The 23,360-nt window shown below is 35.0% G+C and overlaps 1 non-coding gene across 1 annotated transcript; it reads right to left on the reverse strand.

The window, feature by feature from the left end:
- Positions 1-591: 591 nt before the first annotated feature.
- On the reverse strand, positions 592-755 carry LOC126023713 (U1 spliceosomal RNA). The gene has a single exon (XR_007500799.1). It is a non-coding gene; the product is annotated as a U1 spliceosomal RNA (small nuclear RNA).
- Positions 756-23,360: the final 22,605 nt, after the last annotated feature.

The raw sequence follows: 23,360 nt of genomic DNA on the forward strand, positions 1-23,360 counted from the left end.
ATTGGTTCTTCAAGGAAATTCACTCCATTTCCTCTGACCCTTATGAACTCTTCAAATTTACTATGTTTTATTTTGGATTAGAAAATACTCCAGGGATGATGGTAGGTTATAAAAGAAAATACTCCAGTTTTCTTTTGCTTATGACTGTCAATTTTTCCCAACTTTAAATGTTAGTCTCTTTTCTCTATCTTATGGTCTTAAATTATTTGTTTTAAATTGAATACTATGAAATTTGTGGAGTTATTTTTGGTCTTTAAATATTTTATTAGTTAATATTTCCATTTGTTCTAATAATCTATATTTTTAATTTTTATTAGATGTATAGTATCAAATAAGTTAACAAATACTTCCATTTTTATTTTCTCCTTTTGGGCTATTGAACCTATTGAAATCATTGATGGTTTCATATAAACCTGTGTGGTTTTCTTTAATATTTTCTTAAAAATATTATTGAAGATTTGAAGGTATTGGTGAATTAGTACAGGGTTTAAGACATTTACTTTATATGTGGCCAACCCACATTCCATCATTGACATCATACTTTTTTTTGTTTTGTTTTGTTTTGTTTTGTTTTGTTTTGTTTTGTTTTTACAGGGGAGAGCATGAATGCAGTCCCCCACTACCATAAATTATGTAGTCGAGTTTCCCACATTTGGAAAAATCGCAGAGGTCAGCACACCCGGAATGCAATGGGTGAGCCTTGCCCTGGGGAAACCACCTTCGTGATCATGGTATCTCCCTTGCCAGGTAAGTATCATACTGGTTTTTCTAAGCAAAGAGCCAGGAGTAAAGCTTGAGAACAGCCAGGAATAACAAAAACAGGAACAACTCCCCCTAAATTTGGAAATTTTTTAATTTGTACTAAATTTATGCATTACTTTTAAGAAAATAAAAAATTTTATTGTTAATCCTTTTCCCACTCAAATACAGGAAAGCTTTTCAAACTCAAAATTGTGTTCCAGGTCTTTTAAGAATGTCTTGTAATTTTGATTATGCAGGTCTTTCAACCCCTTTGTTAAATTTATTCTTAAGTATAGAGTGTTTGAAAACAATTATAAGTGAGATAGTTTTATTAATTTATTCTTGAAATTTGTTGTCTGTATATAGGAAAGAAACCGTTTGTATAATGATTTTGCTATACTAATCATAATAATTGTAGTAAGTAATTATTTCAAGTAGCCTTTTATTTATTTTCATTATTTTGGGGTGTCTCTCAAATGATGTTTAGAGGATAGGTGAATTTGAGGGCATCTTCTGGTAGTTTTCCATCAACCAAATTTGAGGGCATCTCCTGGTAGTTTTCCATCAATCAAATTTGAGGGCATCTCCTGGTAGTTTTCCATCAACCAGAATGGCAATTCAGTTCTAGAATTTGAGATAAAATGCCACCCATTCCATGTAGTAACAAGGATTACCTAAATCATTCACTGGTGCTCAGGAGCATCCAGGATTGCATGTAGCAATGGCTGCTAATCATGTGGTATGAGAAATCCAAAGCCAGTCTCAAGAAAAACAGTAATCTAACCCTTTTATTATCTTACTTTTATATAGCTTTTAATTGTAGTAATCTAATCTTTTTATTATCTTACTTTCATGTAGCCTTTTAATGTAGTTTTAGAGTTTCTGTTAATATATTTATGTGTTAATCCTTTATGGAACATTATTTATGAATAACAGTAGTTTTATTCTTTTGCTTTAAATCTGGATATTTTTTAATTTACAGTCCCTCTAGCCAAGACCTACAAGACCTACATGTGGTAGTGGTCAACACCTTTGTCTTGTTCTTGAAATGGTAGGGGTTGAATGTGAAGATTGGAGGTTGTTCTCGAAGTGCTAATTTCTAAATAAATTGATACATTAGCTAAGTATCACAAATACCTGCAAAGAATATATCTGGCATAGAAGAATTATTCAGTAAAAAATCCTTTTTTTTTTTGTTTTGTTTGGTTTGATGGGAGGACACACCTGGCGATGTTCAAGGGCTTCTCCTGGTTCTGCACTTAAGAATTATGCATGGTGATATCAGGTGCCCGTATGAAATGTGGAAGTAGAACCCACATTAGTCATTTTCAAGGCAAGTGCCCAATTTGTTTTACCATTTCTCCAATCACCTTTAATAAGGACTCTTTGAAAAAAGAATGAATAATTTTGTTATAATGATAGATTAATTGCTAAGAATTATATTTCAAGTGACTGTACTTTCGACATATTTATCTTTGGACATTAAACTTCATATCTACCAAAATCCATTACAAAATTTGAAGAGATGAATATCAATTTCAGAATGTACTTAATAGTCACTCATTATTTGTGAAAAAAATGTAAAAAGTAGAAGCAAGTATATGAGAGGCATTTAATTGAAATGTATATTTTATAGACTAATTTTAAGCAAATCTGAAAGTGGCAGAAATAAAATATGCAAATTAAAAATTGTAAAGTAAACAAATGATTTGATTTTCAGCAAACATTTTGTCATATTGTTTCTTAAATGTTATAATTTAATTATAAATTTATAATTAGATAACACAGTTGCAGCATAGCTACATTTTATTTTATTTTTGGAATTATAAATGCTGTAAATTAAATTTGACCACGGTTCTTTTTTGCCTATAATTTTTCTAGATATGTAAAATTCAACTTAAATATAGATACAAAGAATTTCTATCTGGTGAAAATATCCAGAAAAATTAATATAAAATATATAGAATTGTCTATACATATCTAATTCCCCCAATATGCTTGTAATAGTTTTGACATTCTTATGGTTTCATAATAAATTGTCTCATAAAAATTTTACATATATCAATTTACTATTTGATTAGAGTTTTGTTTGGTTTTACTTGATTTTTAAAATATTTATTATATTTTGTTTTGTTTTCGCTCCACACTAAGCTGTGCTCAGTCATTACTCCTGTCTCTGCTCTCCTGGCAGGCTAAGGGGAATAATATGGGATACCTTGGGTCAAATCCAGGTCAACATCATGCAATGCAACTACCTCAGTGCTATTGCTCTGGCCCCAGTGGTTTATTTTTTTTTATTTAAACAACTTTATTACATACATGATTGTGTTTGGATTTCAGTCATGTAAAGAACACCACCCATCACCAGTGCAACATTCCCATCACCAATGTCCCAAGTCTCCCTGTTCCCCATCCAACCCCCGCCTGTACTCTAGACAGGCTTTCTATTTCCTCATACATTCTCATTATTAGGATAGTTCAAAGCATAGTTATTTCTCTAACTAAACTCATCCCTGTTTGTGGTGAGCTTCATGAGGTGCGCTGTAACTTCCAGCTCTTTTCTCTTTTGTGTCTGAAAGTTATTATTGCAAGAATGTCTTTCATTTTTCTTAAGACCCATAGATGAGTGAGACCAGTCTGCATTTTTTTTCTCTCTCTCTCTCTCTCTGACTTATTTCACTCAGCATAATAGATTCCATGTACATCATCCATGTATAGGAAAATTTCATGACTCCATCTCTCTGACAGCTGCATAATATTCTATTGTGTATATGTATCCCAGTTTCTTTAGCCATTCATCTGTTGAAGGGTATCTTGGCTGTTTCCAGAGTCTTGCTATGGTAAATAGTGCTGAAATGAATATAGGTGTAAGGAAGGGATTTTTGTATTGTATTTTTGTGTTCCTAGGGTATGTTCCTAGGAGTGGTATAGCTGAGTCATATGGAGCTCAATTTCTGCGCTCCTCTGGCTCCTCCCTTTCTGGGCATGTAAACTCACATCCAGGGAAGGCTCCAGGGAAGGTGAGCCATCTGCAAATGAACCACACACTGGATGAAATCAGACTGAAAATGGAGCACAGCACAGAAGACAGGCAGATAGGGTGCTGGCATCTGAGTTCCAGCAGAGTTCAGCGGCTTCCCCTTTCTGGGCATGTAAACTCACCTCCAGGGAAGGCTCCAGGGAAGGCAAGCCGTCCACAGGTGAGCCACACACAGGATGAAATCAGGCTGAAAATGGAGCACAGCACAGAAGACAGGCAGATAGGGGTGCTGGCATCTGAGTTCCAGCAGAGTTCAGTGGCTTCCCTTTTCTGGGCGTGTAGACTCACCTCCAGGGAAGGCTCCAGGGAAGGCATGCCGTCTGCAGATGAGCCACACACAGGATAAAATCAGGCCGAAAATGCAGCACAGCACAGAAGACAGGCAAATAGAGGTTCCCAGAAATCCTTTAGAACTTTAATCCTAGTCTGAAATCGGTAATCCCCTCAGATGGTTGGGGCTTCCCATCCTCTTACTGACAAAGGTGAAAGAGTTAGAAGCCTCCAAAACTTCACTGTGCTATCCAGGGTCACCCAAAAAATTGACATTCACCTCTGAAGCAGGCAGGATCACCGGCAGGAACGCTGATGAAATCCAGTCTCAGGCAGCTGAAAACAGCATTGGTTTACTTTTTTTTTAATACAACCTAACTTCTCATTTTTTTTTATCTAAAGCTAATGAGACAGTTTTTTATATGACTAAAGGAATTTTTGCAACTTTGGATCAGAGTGATAGCACAGTGAGTAGTGTATTGCCTTGGACAGGGCCAGCCAAGTTCCATCCCCAGCATCCTATATGGTCCCTTGAGGTTTCCAGGAGTGATTTCTAAGCACAGAGCCAGGAGTAAGAATTGAGGACTACTGGGTGTAGTCCAAAACAAACAAAAAACATAAATATTGGCAAATAACAACCTTTAATTTTGTTGAACAGCATTGCGATATACCTTTTCCTTGTGATGATAAATTTTTTATATTTTGTATTATTGCTATTTGGTATCTTTTGTTTCATTTTGTTTGAAGAGTGATTATTCTAAGTTTCTTCATTAGAATGCTTTGGTTATTTGAGATCTTGTGAATGTAATTTTAGAGGATTACTTTTTAATTTCTGTAAAGTATGTCAGTGGAAATTTTCCAGAATTACATTAAATGCACAGATTATGCAAAACTGATTTAACAAATTATCCCAAATCAAAAAATATATTTACATTTGTGTATACTTGCCTCAATTTTTAGCTGTATCAGTTTCCTTAAATAAAACTTTATTTTTAAGCTTATTTCCAAATATGTGGAATTGTTTTTTCAAAAATTTTTACAATAGTTTACTGACTAGTAATCCAACTGACTTAAATATATGTTATTGTGTAACTTTGCTGTAATATTTGTTCTAATAGCTTTTACAGAGATTTAAAAATATTTTACATATAGATTATGTAGACTGTAAAATGTATTTCTACAATTTTTATTAGGATGTCTTTTGGTTTTTCATGAGTGTAGAATAAATTAGAGCGAAGAGCTAACTAGAAGTTCTTCCCAATCCCAGGTGGGTTTTTGACATGTAAAGAGGAAACAATATTTGTTTAGGATGAAAACCAGTTAATCCAATAGGCCAGAGTGATAATACAGTGGGTAGGGCATTTACCTTGCACACAGCTGACCTGGTTCAATCCCTCGCATTTCATATGATCCACCAAACTGCAAGAAGAGATTTTTGAGTATATGAGCCAGGAGTAATCCCTGAACACTGCAAGGCATAGCACTAAAAAAAATCGTTGGAGTAAGTAATAACTCCCATATTCCTTTTCCTAAGTATTCCTTTAGCTATTCATGGGTGTTTATTGTTCCAAATGAATTTCAGAAGTGTTTGATCCACTTCTTTGAAAAATGTCATGGGTATCTTTAGAGGGATCACATTAAATCTGTACAAAGCTCTGGGGAGTATTGTCATTTTAATGATATTAATCCTGCCAATCCAAGAGCAGGGTATGGATTTCCATTTCCATGTGTGTTTTCTTATTTCTTGTAGCAGGGTTTTATAGTTTTCTTTGTAAAAGTCCTTCACATCTTTAGTCAAGTAGATTCCAAGGTATTTGAGTTTATGTGAGACTAATGTGAATGGGTTGTTTTCTTAATATCCATTTCTTCCCTATCATTATTGGTGTATAAAAGGACCATTGATTTCTGTGTGTTAATTTTATAGCCTGCTACATTGCTATATGAATCTATTGATTCTAAAAGTTTTTGATAAAATCTTTAGGCCCTAAAGTTTAGGGTTTTCTAAGTATAGTATCATGTCATCTGCAAACAGTGAGAGCTTGACTTCTTTCTTTCCTATCTGGATTCCCTTGAGATCTTTTTCTTGCCTAATTGCTAAAGCAAGTACTTTCACTACTATGTTAAATAGGAGTGGTGAGAGGGGGCAACCTTGTCTTGTGCCGAATTTTAGAGGGAAGGCTTTTAGTTTTTCTCCATTGAGGATAATATTTGCCATTGGATTGTGGTAGATGGCCTTGACTAGATCAAGAAAGGTTCCTTTTATTCCCATCTTGCTGAGAGTTTCCCCAACTTTAAACTGTATTACAAAGCAATAGTTATCAAAGCAGCATGGTATTGGAATAAAGACAGACCCTCAGATTAGTGAAACATGCTTGAGAACTCAGAATGGTCCCCATATATACCATCACCTAATTTTTGATAAAGGTGCAAGAAATCCTAAATGAAACAGAGAAGACCTCTTCAATAAGTGGTGTTGTCACAACTGGCTAGCCACTTGTAAAAAAGCAAACTTAGACCTCCAGTTAACATCATGTACAAAGGTAAAATCCAAATGAATTAATGACCTAGATATCAGACTGAAACCATAAAATATATAGAACAACATGTAGGTGAAACACTCCATGACATTGAGACTAAAGGTATCTTCAAAGAGGAAACAGTACTCTCCAAACAAGTGAAAACAGAAATAAATAGATGGGACTATATTAAGCTGAGAAGCTTCTGCACCTCAAAAGAAATAGTGCCCAGAATATAAGAGCCACCCACTGAGTGGGAGAAACTATTCACCCAATACCCACCAGATAAGGGGTTAATAACCAAAATATACAAGGCACTGACAGATATTTACAAGAAAAAATCATCTAACCCCATCAAAAATGGGGAAAAGAAATGAACAGATACTTTGACAAAAAAGAAATTCAAATGGCTAAAAGGCACATGAAAAAATGCTCCACATCACTAATCATCAGAGAGATGCAAAACAAAACAACTATGAGGTACCATCTCACGTCACAGAGATCGGCACACATCACAAAGAATGAGAACAAGCAGTGGTGGAGGGGATGTGGAGAGAAAAGAACTCTTATTCACTGCTGGTGGGAATGCAGTCTGGTCCAACCTTTGTGGAATGCGATATGGAGATTTCTCCAAAACCTGGAAATTGAGCTTCCATATGATCCAGCTATACCACTCCTAGAGATATATCTTAGGAACACAAAAAATACAATACAAAAATTCCTTTCTCACACCTATATTTATTGCAATAGCCAGACTCTGGAAACAGCCTAGATGCCCCCCAATAGATGAATGGCTAAAAAAAAATATGTTACTAACACACAATGGCATATTATACAGCCATCAGAAGAGATGAAGTCATGAAATTTTCCTATACATGGATGTTTATGGACTCTATTATGCTGAGTGAAATAAGTCAGAGGGAGAGAGATAAACACAGAATGGTCTCACTCATCTATGCGTTTTGAGAAAAATGAAAACGATTTGTGTAATGATTCTCAGAGACAAAATAGAGGAGGACTGGAGGGTCCAGCTCCTGACATGAAGTTCACCACAGGGATCGTTTAGTACAGTCACAGAAATAATTACACTGAGAACTATCATAAGAAAATGTGACTGAATGAGGGAAGTAGAAAGCCTATCTAGAGTACAGGCCATTGTGCGATGGGGAGGAAGGACACTTGGAATATTGGTCATGTGAATGTTGCACTGGTGAGGGATTATATATATTATATATATATATATGAAATCAAAAAAGAAAAGAAAAGATAAGGCCTCACAATTCTTACCACAGGCTGTGTTCTTTACACTGACTATATAGAAAGAGGAGGTACAGTAAATGCAAAAAAAAAAAAGAATAATCCATGAGTGCACAGAGTCAGGAATAAACCCTGAGTATAGCTGGGTGTGGTTCAAATGCCCCCAAATGAAATTGTACAAAATTGACCAAATTAAAAAATTAGTTTAAAGATGGAAACATAGGACTTGCTAATGGCTTGGGGGCAAGGTAAAATTGGAACCTAAGACAGTTTATTATCTAAGATCTACTTGTTCCCCTCTCTGTTTCTCACAGCTGGTCCTAGACTTCATGGAATAAAATAAAATCAAGATGGACAAATTGCTTAGGTATTCTTGGATGGTCCTGATTGTTTAAGTATTCTTGGATATGTCCTCATGTGACTTGGCCTGTCTTGGCAGGCACATGCTGAGGATGAACTCTTCAGACTTCCACTTTGGCTTCTTTCCTAGAGAGTACATCTTTCCCTTCTTTCCTCAAGTGTCGTTCAGACCTATCGTTCAGATCTTCCTTCTAGGTCCTAGGAAATCAGAAGAGTTCACATATGTTATGATTTTACTACATATAAGTTTTAAAGTAACTGTGCAACAATCATTTGTCAAATATTTACTAGTTTAACAAAAGAAAAAAAAGAATGTATTGGCATTTTCTAGTCAATGAACCCCAGTGCAAAAAAAAAAAAAAAAAAAAAGTAAAGAGGTCAGTGTGGTGGCGCTAGAGATAAGTTGTCTGACTTGCAAGTGCTAGTTTAAGATGCCCTTGCATCCCATATGGTTTCCACAAGCCAGGAGCAATTTCTGAGTACATAGCCAGGAATAACTCCTCAATGTCAATGGGTGTGGCCCCAAAACAAACAAACAAACAAAAAATATTCATCCCTAAAATATTTTCTAGGTTCTATTTAATATTTTAATCTTTAGAAGATATTCACTTTTTATGCCTGGAGCACATACTTTACATATGAGACCTGAGTTATTTCCCTGGCACATCATGATCATGCTGGTATTTCAAAAAAATTAGATGATTAATTAAAAAAATAAATTTAAAAATAAATATAATGTTTAATTTTCCTACCAGTTTATGTTGAGTAAGGTTTAGTCATTGCAGCTATAAAGAATTTGTACATATATCATATACGTATCATTGTTATAATCCACCATACTGAATATCTGGTTTGTTTGCTTGCCTATTCTCTTGCTTTTGTTTTGCATATAAAACTAAGTTTGTGGGCTTTAATCTCTGAAAACAGGAATCAATGGGTTTTTGCTTAAATATAGAGCAATAAATTGCTTCTAACCATTATTTCTGTAATTTTGGAGACAATCCATATCTTGACACTATTGGCTAAATTTCTATTAATTTTCCTCATTTGTATCCACATATATATTTCTACAAATTATTTAAATTTTTCTAAATGATCATAGGCATAATAAAACCATTTCTAGTACAAAAATGTAAAATTTATATTTGCACAACCTGTATTTCTCTATTTATAACTATTTATTCACTTTAAAAACATAATAATGCCATTTACATGCTGGAGCTATTATATATGCAAAATAGGAATGTAAATTGTATAGCTAGAAACCAATATAATACTATATTGCTTCAATTATTAGCACTGTAATGTTAATAAATTTACCAACATTGAGACTGGAGAGATAGTACAGCCTGTAAGGCACTTGCCTTTTATGTAGCTGACCCAGAATAAGTTTCTGGCACTATATATGGTCCACCAAACCACACAAGAAAGTATTATTGAGTGAAGATCCAGAGGTAAGTCCTGAACACAACCTAGTGTGTTTTAAAATAAACTTTGTTAACAAATTTGTCATGATTTACTTTGTTTATTTACTCAAATTAATTATTCATTTTGCTTGTCTTTGAAATGAGTATCATCCTGGAAAATTCAGTAAAATTTTTCATCATCTGAAATGATGCCTAAAACAAAATAAATGTTCATTGCATACATAGTTTCTATTTCATAATTCCATCCTTCCTAGTAGTAGACATTGTTCTTTCATTGTTATGCATTAATCAATATTTACAGAAATCATTTTGAAATGTATCTATGCCTATATTTAAAGCAATCTTATAAGATAATGCCATAAAATAATGAGAAATTTCTAAATCTTAGTTGAATCAATTTTTTAGAAGACATAAAATATATTTTATTTGCTTATATTTCTAGTTTACTGTAGAACACAGGAGCCAACCAGAACATTGCAGACTGGCACAAAACATATGGAGTGAATAAGTTCATTGCCAGTTAAGGTTAAATGTAAAACACATTGATCATAATTCATGTAAGGAAGAAATATGAATATGTATCTAGTAAACATAAAAGAAAAGTCAAAGTTATAAAAATATGGTGAATATAACTATTGGAGATAAATATCTGTAAGAATGTAGGCATGTTCTTTATGAACCAATATGAGAAATTTGGGGAGCACTTTCTATATAACAATGGCATATAGAACTGTGGGAACAAGAGATAACTAAAGTTTGTATTTTTTTTATGTTGTGTATGTTTTATTTAATATTTTAAGACTGGGAGTCAGCAAAATTTTACTATTATAGATCAGAGAGTAAAATTTGTAAACTTTGAAGGACAACACAACTAATCAAATATACTGAGCTGAAAAAAAATTTCTATATACTAAAACTCAGGACAGGTAGATTCTGAAGTAAGAGTTAAAACTTGCTGTTACCAGTTTTGAAAAAAAATTAAAAATAAGACTCTAATAGCTAGCAATTCAATTTCTGAGTGCGTATTTATAAAATGAAAATAGGATCGTGAAAAAATACAACCAATGTTTATTCCAGAATTATACACATTCGTGAAAAATAAAGTGTCCCTTGATATGTATAAATTTAATGAATGTATAAATGTAAAGTTACATTATATAAAATGTAATATATAAAATTTCTAACAGTATTACATATTATAGACATATATCTCAAGTAATGTTGTTTAGCCATTACTAAGAAAACTTGCCATTGCACCAACATGAATAAATCTTGAGAAAACATGCTAAAGAAGAGAACAAAATGAAAAAAAATACAGTCTGATATATTATGTGTATGATATCCAAACTGCATTAGTTTTGGGTCAAATAGTAATGCTTGAGATTTAAAAAAAGGAAAATGATTCAACTTTATTAATTGTTCTTTCTATTTCTTTTTGGAGATGGGGGAGCAAAGTGTTCAGGTCTTATTTCTGGCTTTGCACGAAGGAATCACCTCCCTTAGGCAGGTCTCGTGTGGTGCCAAAGATTGAACCTATTTTGGCTGTGTGCAGGGCAATCTCTCTATCAATTTTACTACCACTCCAGCCCCACACATTTTGAATTTTATTGAATTAAATTTTTAAAATGAATTTAAAGAATTAAGTTTTAAATGAAGAAAATACAGTTCTGTATTGTAAATGTCCCCAATTGATTCTTTGTCTACTTTTTAGTGATTGAAAAACTTTTTTAAAATGGTGCTTAAATGAAAGGAAAAAAAAACTGTACATAAAGTTCTAATAATTATCTTTAATGATACGACATTTTGTCAACTTCTGTAGAAAAAGTTAAAAAGTTTGTTTACTGGAAAAAATATAAACTGATACTGACATGGCTGCATAGCATGGCCCACAAACAAATAAAAACATCCCAATATCTGAAGACTCTCCTTTGTAGGTTTTAATTTTATACCAGGTTATTTTCTGAAACACATGCAATTCCATTTTAGTGGATAACTGAAAAAATTTGAAAATATTCATTTTATTTTTTAGTCTAGTGTGATATGTCTTTAAGCATTTTACTTTGCTATGATCCCAGAGTAAAAGCTTGTTAATCAAGGTCACAGTGAGAATATTCTTACTATTTGGCAAATACATAACAAAGTGCATGGTAAATGTCTTGCCAGATAATATATATATATTAATGTGTGTATATTTCATATACACATATGTATAATATTATTTGTATTAAAATATTATTTGTAGGGGCCAGAGTGTTGGCGCAGCAGTAGATCATGTGCCTTACATGCACTAACCTAGGACGGGTCACAGTTCTAGCCCCCGTGGTCCCATATGGTTCTCCAATCCAAGAGTGATTTCTGAATGCATAGCCAGGAGTAACCCCTTAGTGTCACTGGGTGTGATCCAAAAAACAAATATATATATATATATATATATATATATATATATATATATTATAATATATATTATATATGTATATATATATTTTGTATAAAAACATCTCACACCTAAGTAAACTTTAGGCAAATATTTAATGATGGCAACAGGGATGATTAATAAAAATGTAATACTATTGCCTTTCACCTATTTTATCTAGATTGAAGTCTACCTTGTCCATTTTAATATACTATGATGATGATATCAAAATGCATCAGACAAATCACAGCTCCACAATCTAGCAAAAATGCAATATGATGTATCTTCACTCATGTTTTATATATTAGCAATAAAATGCAGCATGACAAGAATATGACTTTGCTTATAAAATCTGCTACAGTGTAATTTCTTCTTATGGATTAAGAAAGCTATATAAAGTAATTTGAAAAAAATGTATAAATCATTCTTGGCTGCCCTTATACTTTTTTCAGATAGTTAAAAACAAGAAAACAAAAGAAGGTAATACATGTAAGTAAATTGTTTTGGCTTGATTAACCACACAGCGATGAGTCCTATGATTTTATTGAGGTGTCATTCTCATTTATCATAACTGACTATTTTTTCTGACAGTTCATATAATGTAATAAAGACAATGTATGTATTCGAATATTGATAATTTATTTCTGTTGGACTAAATAGATGGAAAGGAAGAAAACTATAAATAAAAATGTTCTGGAATATTTCTAAGATAATACCAGGCTAAAATGAATTCTGGATTATAGAAAATGAATTCCTTTGCTCAGTGTTAACATTCATGATCTCTGGTCCTCTCAATTTCTGGAAATGGAAGTGCTAAAATATGTATTACAACGTAACATGTTGTTAGTATAAAGTTTCTCCAAACACCTGGCTTTTACCATGCTACGGGGTGTTTGGTATTAAGTTTAATGACTTCAAATCTTAATTCTCCTTACTGGACTGATCTTGAGTCAATTTTAAAGATTTATCACTCTCTTTTTATTCTAATTCTCTTTTCCACTTTATTTCTTACTTTGAACTCTCACCACCTAAATATTAAATCTGACTATTTATTACAAAAATAAATCCCAGTATCTACTTCTTCTTAATCTCTCTATATAACCCTAGATTTTCAAAGAAAAAACTGACAAGAGAATGTAAGGGTAGTTAAAGAACTAGTGTTGTAGATTAATTATAATGCTACCAAATCAAAACAGTCACAGCAAACACCTCAGTCATTTAAGTGTTTTCATCTGCCTTTCTCTTTTTAAATTAAAACTGTTATTTGTGATGTCACCATTCAACTACCTGGTAGTGTGGATCATTTGAATAATTAAAACTAATTTTTATTTGCCATTGAAAAAAATTATTAGAATTCGATTTTAAAATAGGGTTAGATCTATATTTCAGAACATTCATTCAGTGTTTAATGTATTGGAGGTTCAGGTGGTGACTCAATGAATTTACTGAAGAAGCTTCATCAAGATAGAATTTGAAAAGAAGTTAGATAAGCCTTTGCTAGCCCAAACAGTAGGAAGCCTAGATTTCCTTGGGAGATTCCCAAGTTCATAGACCTGGAAAGACCCAGGAAGACTACAGTTTAACTAGAAGATGGAGTTGATTCAGCAAGATCTAGGAGTTGATAAGAATAGAAAAATAAGTAAAACTCAAAAGTTCAAGTCCTTCTATTAGCCAATGCCCTAGGCAAGAATTCAATTCTCAGAGAAATCTCCATGCTTGAGCATCAAGTTAAAGGGTCAGTCAAACCACTTTTGCAAACCCGAGGATGTACAAATTATCTCTGAGTTGCTCCATCTCTTTATTCTAAGTTTACAACTTTTCTCTTTATTTTATTGAGTAGACCACACTTTGGTGTGCATAGTTTCTTTTATTTTATGATACTGATGCAGTCAGCGAGAATGTGTCAGGAGGCAAGATCTGTAGGCTGGGGGGAAAATGTGTCTAAACCTAAACCAAAGTACTGGGATTTTTGAGACAAAAAGACACTCCTCGGTCCTTGGGCCTGGGAAATCATTGAAATGCAGAAGAGGCATAATTGCAAGTTTGAGTCCTCTGGTTCCCTGATTGCCCCAGGGAGTCGAGACTCCACTCTTTGAGTGGCTCACATCTCTTTAGTCTGGATTTACATTTCCCCTTATTTTATAGAGTATAATTTGTCAATTTGTTGTGTACAATTTCTTTCTTTTGCTTTATGGGACTGATACAGGCAGAGAGGAGATATGGGAGGCCAAAAAAAAAAAAAAGTATGCTGGAGAAAAATATTGTCTAAACCTAAACTGAAGTACTAAAACTTTTGAAAACAGGGGCCGGGCGGTGGCGCTAGAGGTAAAGTGCCTGCCTTGCCTGCACTAGCCTAGGACGGACCGCGGTTCGATCCCCAGGTGTCCCATATGGTCCCCCAAGCCAGGAGCGACTTCTGAGCGCATAGCCAGGAGTAACCCCTGAGCGTTACCGGGTGTGGCCCAAAAACCAAAAAAAAAAAAAAACTTTTGAAAACAAAAAGACAGACATCCCCCTGGGCACCTGGGAAACCACTGAGATGCAGAGATACAGAATTGCAGCTTGTGAGCCCTTTGTTCCTTGAGCCAACCCAGGGAGTTGAGACTCAATTATTGGAACAAAGGCTAATCAACTAATCTAGGATATCAGAAGTACAGCAACTTCAAGCTCTTCCCCTTGCAACAGACTAGCCACAAACTTGGGGGAGAATTAAAGAAAATTAAAAAACTGTATATAAACTAACTTGCTTTCCTCCCACCCCCATGTAGATTTTCTTATTTTAGGGTGTGTTCATCATTTTGGGATAATGACTAGCACAATTTGTGGCAAGAATCCGTGGAATGTGGAATGTGGCAATGAGAAGCACTGTGGTGAGCAGCAAAAGACAGAAGGATTCCCGGGTTAGCAGTCAGTCCCCTGGCAAGGGTCATAACAATCAATATGTGTGCAAGGATTGTGCCAGGTTTGCTGAAGGCATTAAGCGAGTTTTCCGGATGTCTGATTCTAGATGAGAATTCTTCTGGCTTGCTGAAGTATGAAGAGGACAGCCCTTGCCCAGCACGAAGCTGATTCTAGTTTATGGCATCCCCTGAGAACGAAGAGTTAACCCAGAGCCAGGACCAAATCCCCACCCATCCCCTCAAAAATATAATTTCCCGAGCCATTTTAACAGGCTTTGTAAAGATGATTCTTGAGAAAGCTCCATGCTACATTTTCAACAGTATAAATGTACAGTATATATTAATCGTACTAAGATTTTTGAGATGAAAGACACCCACTCTGTCCTGGCGCCTGAGAAAAAATTGAGATGCAGAAGAGGCAGAATTGCAAGTTTGAATACTATGGTTCCCTGACTGCCCCGGAGAGTAAAGACACCACTATCTTTGAATGAAGTGTCCCTGTCCCTTACCTGAATCTACTGCAAAATTCCCTGCTTAAAATAAGTATTTGCTTTCCTTCACACTGAGAAGCCCCACGTTCAATTCTCTCTTTCTCTCCTTATTTTTTCCAAATGAGCTTGTTTGACTTAACTACTTGTCTCCATCTGAAATTCTTTTCCGTGAGGAAAGACTAAGAACTTGAAAGTCTGGATAAGGTAAAGGATTCACTATCTTTTCCTGCAAAAGGTGATTCTGTGATCCAGCCTGAGTTCCACATCTCATTTGACTTTTCACGCTGGAAAGGAAAAAAGGACCCAGAGTCACTTAACAACAGCTTTGTGGGGTTGGTGAGAGGTGAAGTCTATATTGCTCAGGTGCTAATTTACACACTTCATGTCAGCCCCATATTTTTCAGGCACTGCCCTGGGTTACCAAGGTGAGTAGGAAAGAAGATTCCCTTTTAGAACTGCTGCTTCTCTTTCCATCTCACCCAGACCACCTGGGGAGCTCCTTTTCTAGTGGAGATCAGGTCTCCCACTGGGCCCAGGCAGCCCCCTTCATGTAATTTTTTTCTCATATTTTCTAAATTAAAAAAAAAAAAGTTTTACTTCTTTTCTTTTCCTTTTCACCGTCTCCTTCTTAAACTCTTCTGCAAGAAAAGGCAACAATCTTCAAAACCTTATGCAGATAGAAGTGATTTAACTTTTCCTGCACAGAGCAAGTTCTCACCCTGATCAGAGTCCATAGTTCCTCCTCAAGAGTTCAAGTGTTATTTAGGGAGCATTTCCCAAACCCTGTATATAAAATAGACTTTAGACGAAGATTCATAGTTGCATTGTGGCACAGGTGGATACTAGTGTCCCTGCTATGGCCAATTTACCATTTGTAACCCTCCCAGCAATACCCAGTGACTATATTAAGGTAGATGAGCAGGAATGTGGTAGCAGTCTTTTCTATTTTACTTCTCACTTCATATAAGTCACCTTCAACAAAGGTAATAAAGATGATAATCTTTGCATATTTTCAATAATGTACAAAAGGGAGGTAAAGAATACATCAAACACATTCTCAGGGAGAAATTAATGTCTTGACTTGTACTATTTATAAAAGTATATTATCAAATAGGGCCAAAGCAATAGCACAGCGGTAGGGAGTTTGCTTTGCATGCAGCTGACCTAGGACGGACCTCAGTTTGATCCCAGAGTCCCATATGGTCCCCTAGCCAGGAACAATCTCTGAGTGCATGGCCAGAAGTAACCCCTGAGGGTCACCGAGTGTGGCTCCAAAACAAACAAAAAAGAAATTTAGAAAACTATATTATCAAATAATATATATAATTTTTATATTCAACCTTCTGAAGGAATTTGAATAGAAGTTTTACAAACATATTATACATTTTTTTCTTATACCCTCATCATAGATTTACATTTACTTTTAATTCAAGATGATCAGAAACTTGTCTTTATTTAGTCATGACTACTTTTCATCAGCCATTCACTAATTCTTTTTAGGGAAATAAATTAGATCTTTATCTCTGTTTATTTGTTTGTTTTGTTTTTTGGGGGGCCATACCCAGCGGTGCTCAGGGGTTACTCTTGGCTCTGTGCTCAGAAATTGCTTTTGTCTTGGGAGACTATATGGGATGCTGGGGTTTGAACCCAGGTCTGTCCAGGTCAGTCATGTGCAAGGTAAATGCCCTACTGCTGTGCTATCACTCCAGCCCATTACCTCTATTTTGTGAAATGTTTTCTTGTATGTTAGGAGACAACAATTATAATTTTCTATTTTCTAAATTATGACAAATTTGGTACAGGGAAATAAGTTTATTTAAATACTATAACTTTATGAAAAGTTTATAGCAACCCCAAATTATCTATATTATTGCCCCTCTCCCACCCCATTAAATTTAAACGATGTAACTTCTAAATTTGATTTTAAAGAATAATCTGTGAAATGCTCTGAGAAGCATATGCTTTCATAGTCATTAGTTTTGCATCTGGCCAAAATTACTCTCCACATGTGGGTTGGTTGATGGAAAGAACATTATAAAAATCATAATCCATTTCTCAATGGAATACTAATAAAGAATTGTAGCAATTTATTGCTATTTAAAATACTTATATTGGTTTGTCAATACAGTATTTAATTGTAGCAAGTAAATATCCTTAGTTTAACTTAATTTGTGGGCAGATGGCATGATACAACTGAAAGATGACTTGGGCTATCCCTCAGCATGCCACGACTTATTTACAGCACAGAAGATATCCTCCAAAGGCTGATTATCTGTTTCATTTAGTAAGAAAAAAATAACCTCTACATCCTATGATAATTTAGCAGGTAATATGCCACTAATGCAGATACTGTAAATAAAAAATAGATATAGATTATATAAAATATTTATATAGGTATATGTATAAAGATATATATGTCTAAAGACAATATAAATATAGAAAACATATATATATATATAGATAGATTATATAGATACTGTCCCTGTCCCAAAAAGCACTTGTCCTCAAATCCAATAAAACTGACAAAAAGGTTAAATTTTCTTATTAAACTAATTAAAAGTTTAAATGTCCTTATTAAGTTCAAGAGCTAAAGTAATTATATTTGTTCACTAGTTGGAATAATGTATCAGAAGAAATAGAAGTATTTTATTTCCTGAAATAGTGCAAATTGAAGAAATAATACTTTATATGATAAATTTCTGATAGTGTGTATATAGATATATACATTTAACATACTCAGTTTGAAAATAAAGCACAATCTGCCGGGGTGATTTCTGAGTTAGAGCCAGGAGTAACCCCTGAGTGCTGCTGGGTGGGACCCAAAAACCAAAAAAAAAAAAAAAAAAAAAGGTAATCCAACAACAAAAAACAAACAATATATGCTAAAAGCATATTTTGAGATAAATGAATTCTTTGACATAAAGTTTACATTAAAAACTCAGAGATTAAACTATTTTGTAATTTGAATTATAAACTCATAAAACTATTTAATAATTTTTATTTTAAGATACTATTAAATTTTATAGAGCAGGGGGACCTTTCACTTTGAACATTTGTCACAGAGACATGATTTAGGCCTGAGTTGATTGGACATCAAACATCCAACCCTGAGCCTTCAATCCCTTCCTTGAAACCAGCATACTTTATACACCAACAACAGTAATCAAATCTTCCTGTGAAGACCTAATGCAGCCCTGGCTCTGATTTGCTTCAGGGTGGGCTCATATGACACCCTGATGACTAGGACAACAACAAATTGCTTTCAAGGCAAGTTTCCCTTCCTCCTTACCTAACTGTGAGATAAAATAAGAAAATGCTCCATAGCACCTGGCTTCGATGTAGGATCTGTACAAAAATCAAGATATTTAATTACAGAAGTCTGACTGCATAAACTGCAATTGAAAAGAAATTTTCCTGGGACCATGAAAAAAGATCTTGGATTTAGACAGTTAGTAAGCCTGCAGTTTGTCTTATGACAGAATGCTTCATGGGTAGGGACACCCTGTTTTTTAGAGCAATTGTATTTCCTTTCTAATTTCCCCAAAGTTTGCTGTGCCTAAGCAAACAAACAAATAGCAATGTATAAAAGTGTATTTAACAATTTATAACATGTTTTTGTTTTGTTCTTTTATCTTTCATTGGTTTATAACTGTGTTTAAATATCATTGAAATGGTTTTGTAACTGGACAAATGTATATTGTATACCATGTACAATGTTAAAGTTCTAGCTACTGTCTACTCTCATTTAAATGACCCTTCTTATCTATTAATATTCTCTTGTTACATTTAAGTAATTAAAATTTTTGTTTTTGTCATTTGCTTTGCTGCTTTATAATCTTTCAACAATTAAATTCTGATGTTTTTATTTAGTGGGTTATTTCAATTAGGACAAATATATAAAATGTGTACAATTAGGAGATTTATTTTAAAAAGTGAAATATTTGGAAGTATTAGTATAGCAACTGTATCTAAAATTATATATACAAATACAAATACAATATAAAAAGAACATAAAAATTTCAAACAGTAAATTTAAACACACCTTTCACATGTAAAAAATTATTTCAGACTTTGCAGAATGGTCAGGTCCCCTGTTTGTGACGTCAGGCTGGGATAATCAAAGAAACTACAACTGCCCAGTGGGGCCTGACTGTGAGAAACTGTGAGTGCTGCCTGTGTGTGTCTGTCTCCTGTCCTGTCGCTTGAAACTCTTGGGAGTGGGCCGAAAAGAGGCTCCAGTAGAGCACGGCCACTCTGCTTCACTACGGGGACGTGCACTTTTTCTAAGGAAAGAACGCCATTGAAACAAGAAGAAAAAAATCACACTAAGAACTGTGCTGGAGGCTGAACTCTGCTGGAATCAGATGCCAGCACCCCTATCTGCCTGTCTTCTGTGCTGTGCTCCATTTTCGGCCTGATATCATCCTGTGTGTGGCTCATCTGCAAATGGCTCGCCTTCCCTGGAGCCTTTCCTGGAGGTGAGTTTACACGCCCAGAAAGGGGAAGCCGCTGAACTCTGCTGGAACTCAGATGCCAGCACCCCTATCTGTCTGTCTTCTGTGCTGTGCTCCATTATTGGCCTGATTTCATCCTGTGTGTATGGCTCATCTGTCGACGGCTTGCCTCCCATTGAGCCTTCCCTGGAGCTGAGCTTACACGCCCAGAAAGAAGAAAACACTGAAATCTGCTGGAACACAGATGCCAACACCCCATTTGCCTGTCTTCTGTGCTATGCTCCATTTTCGGCCTGATTTCAATCTGTGTGTGGCTCATCTGAGGATGGCTCGCCTTCCCCTAGAGCCTTCCCTGTAGGTTAGTTTAAAAGCCCAGAAAGATGGAGCAAGAGGAGCATGGCATCTCCGCTTCAATTCCCAGCATTGCACATCATTTAGCCAATGAATACAACAGAAAAACCCACAATAGAAGTGTGACAATGGGGAAACAAAGCAGGCCAGCACCAGACAGAGAATGACGATGGAAACTCTGATGACCTGAACATGACCAACCAAATAGTCAGTCTCTCAGACAAGGAGTTTAGAGTAGCAATATGGAAGATGTTCAAAGAACTCAAAGAAAGTATAGAAGAGAACACTAATAACAATCAAGAGAATATGAAGATAGAAATCAGAAAACTCCAAACTGAAATTTCAGGTCAAATAACAGGTCTGAAAAATTCAATAGATGAATTGAAGAAAAACATGGTTGAGGTTTCTCACAGATTAACAGCAGCTGAGGATAGAATTAGTACACTGGAAGATGAGATGAATAGCAATACCATTAAGCAGAAGAAATTGGAAAAAAGCCTTAAAACAAATGATCAAACAATGAAAAACTTACTCAAAGAATGGGAACAGATGAAAATAGAAGTCTATGATAAGCTCAACAGAAACAACTTAAGAATCATTGGAGTACCAGAGACCTACGGAGAAAATCTCCAGGAAGAATCAAAGGTCAAGAACATCACTAAAGAGAAACTACCAGAGCTAATGAATCATGCGATTAAATCCTGCATCCCCAAAGATACCAACTAAAAGAGACATCAGAAAAAAAAAATCAAGACACATCCTAGTCACAATGACACAGATATCCCACAGATAGAGACAGAATTCTGAAAGCAGCAAGATCAAAAAAAGAAATAACATTCAAGGGAACATCCTTGAGATTTACTGCAGACCTGTCACCAGAAACACTCAAGGCCAGAAGGCAGTGGTGGGACATAGTGCCAAAACTCAATGAAATAAATGCTTCACCTAGAATACTGCACCCAGCAAAACTCACTTTCAGGTTTGAAGGAACAATACATGGTTTCACAGTCAAACAACAGCTCAGAAACTTTACAGACTCAAAACCATTCTTAAAAGAAAAACTGAATGGCCTACTTTAAGACAAGACTGACCAACATACACACCAAACTCCGATTTAAAGATGGCAACAACTCCCAGGACAATTCTTTCTCTCAATGTCAATGGACTAAATGCACCAGTTAAGAGACGCAGAGTGGCTAAGTGTATCAAATAACTCAATCCAACCTTCTGCTGCCTACAAGAAACACACCTGAGTAGTCAGAACAAACATAGACTCAAAATAAAAGGCTGGAGGAATATCATCCAAGCAAATAACACCCATAAAAAAGCTGGAGTGGCCATACTAATATCAGATGATGCAAACTTTATACTTAGGAAAGTTGTAAGGGACAAAGATGGACATTTTGTATTAATCAAGGGATACATACAGCAGGAAGAAATCACTCTCCTAAACATACATGCACCGAATGAGGGGCCAGCAAAATATTTAATAAAATTGTTGACAAATCTGAAAAATAATATCAATAACAACACAATAATTGTGAGAGATCTCAACAGGGCATTGTCAACAGTGACAGGTCAACCAGACTGAAACCCAACAAGAATATACTAGACCTGAAAAGACCTGGAAGAAAGAGGCCTAGTAGATATATACAGGACACTCCACCCCCAGAAGCCTGGATACACATTCTTCTCTAATGTACATGGGACAATCTCCAGGATAGACTACATGCTATAACATAAAATATACCTCCATAATATCAAGAGGATAGAAATTTTGCAGGCTACCTTCGCTTACCACAAGGCCCTGAAATTATATGTGAACTACAAAGGGACACAAAAGAAAAAATTTAATACCTGGAAGTTAAACAGCCTAATACTGAATAACCAGTCGGTCCGAGATGAAATCAAAGAGGAAATCAAAACCTCCCTAGAAACAAATGACAATGGAGACACAAACTATCAGAACCTATGGGACACAGCAAAAGTGGTACTGAGACGAAAATTAATAGCTTTGGAAGCACACATCAGGAAAGAAGAAGGGGCATACATAAATACCTTAATGATGCAGCTCATAGAACTAGAAAGTACTCAACAAAAGGACCCCAAAATAGGGAGACAGAAGGAAATAACAAAGCTGAGAGAAGAAATCAATGAAGTGGACCAAAACAGAAATTGGTTCTGTGAAAATTAAACAAGATTGATAGATCACTGGCAAAACTAACAAGAAAGAGAGAGAAACTTGATAACTCATATTATGAATGAAAAAGAAGAGATCACTACTGATATGGTAGAGATCCAAAGGGTAATCAGAAATTACTTTGAAAAACTTCATGCCACTAAAAATGAAAACCTGAAAGAAATGGATGAATTTTTGGACTTTTATAATCTTCCACGGTAGAATGAAGAGGATGTAGCATATCTAAACACACACATTAACTATTGCGGAAATTAAGACAGTAATCAAATGTCTGCCCAAAAACGAAAGTCCAGGCCCAGATGGATTTACTAATGAATTCTTTCAAACCTTTCAAGAGGAACTTCTACCAATCCTGGCAAGACTCTTTCATGAAATCGAAAACCAGGAACACTTCCAAATAGCTTTTATGAAGCCAACATCACCTTGATACCTATATTAGACAGGTTTGCTACGAAAAAATAAAATTACAGACCAATATCGCTGATGAATACAGATGCAAAGATCCTCAACAAAATCCTCACAAATAGGATTCAATGCCTCATTAAGAAGATCATCTACTACGATCAAGTAGGTTTCATCCCAGGAATGCAAGGCTGGTTTAACATCCGTAAATCTATCAACATAATACACAACACCAACAACAAGGAAAATAGAAATCATATCAACAGACACAGAGAAAGCATTTAAAGAGGTCCAACACCCATTCTTGATCAATACTCTCAGCAAGATGGGAATGGAAGAAACCTTTCTCAACATAGTTAAGGCCATCTACCACAAGCCAGAGGCAAATATTGTCCTCAATGGAGAAAAACTGTAAGCCTTTCCTCTAAATTCTGGCACAAGACAAGGCTGTCCTCACTCACCACTCCTATTCAACATAGCACTGGAAGTACTTGCTATATATTAGGCAAGAATATGATATCAAGGAAATCCAAATAGG

Source organism: Suncus etruscus, chromosome 11 (genome assembly GCF_024139225.1).
Source record: "Suncus etruscus isolate mSunEtr1 chromosome 11, mSunEtr1.pri.cur, whole genome shotgun sequence".
NCBI lineage: Eukaryota > Metazoa > Chordata > Mammalia > Eulipotyphla > Soricidae > Suncus > Suncus etruscus.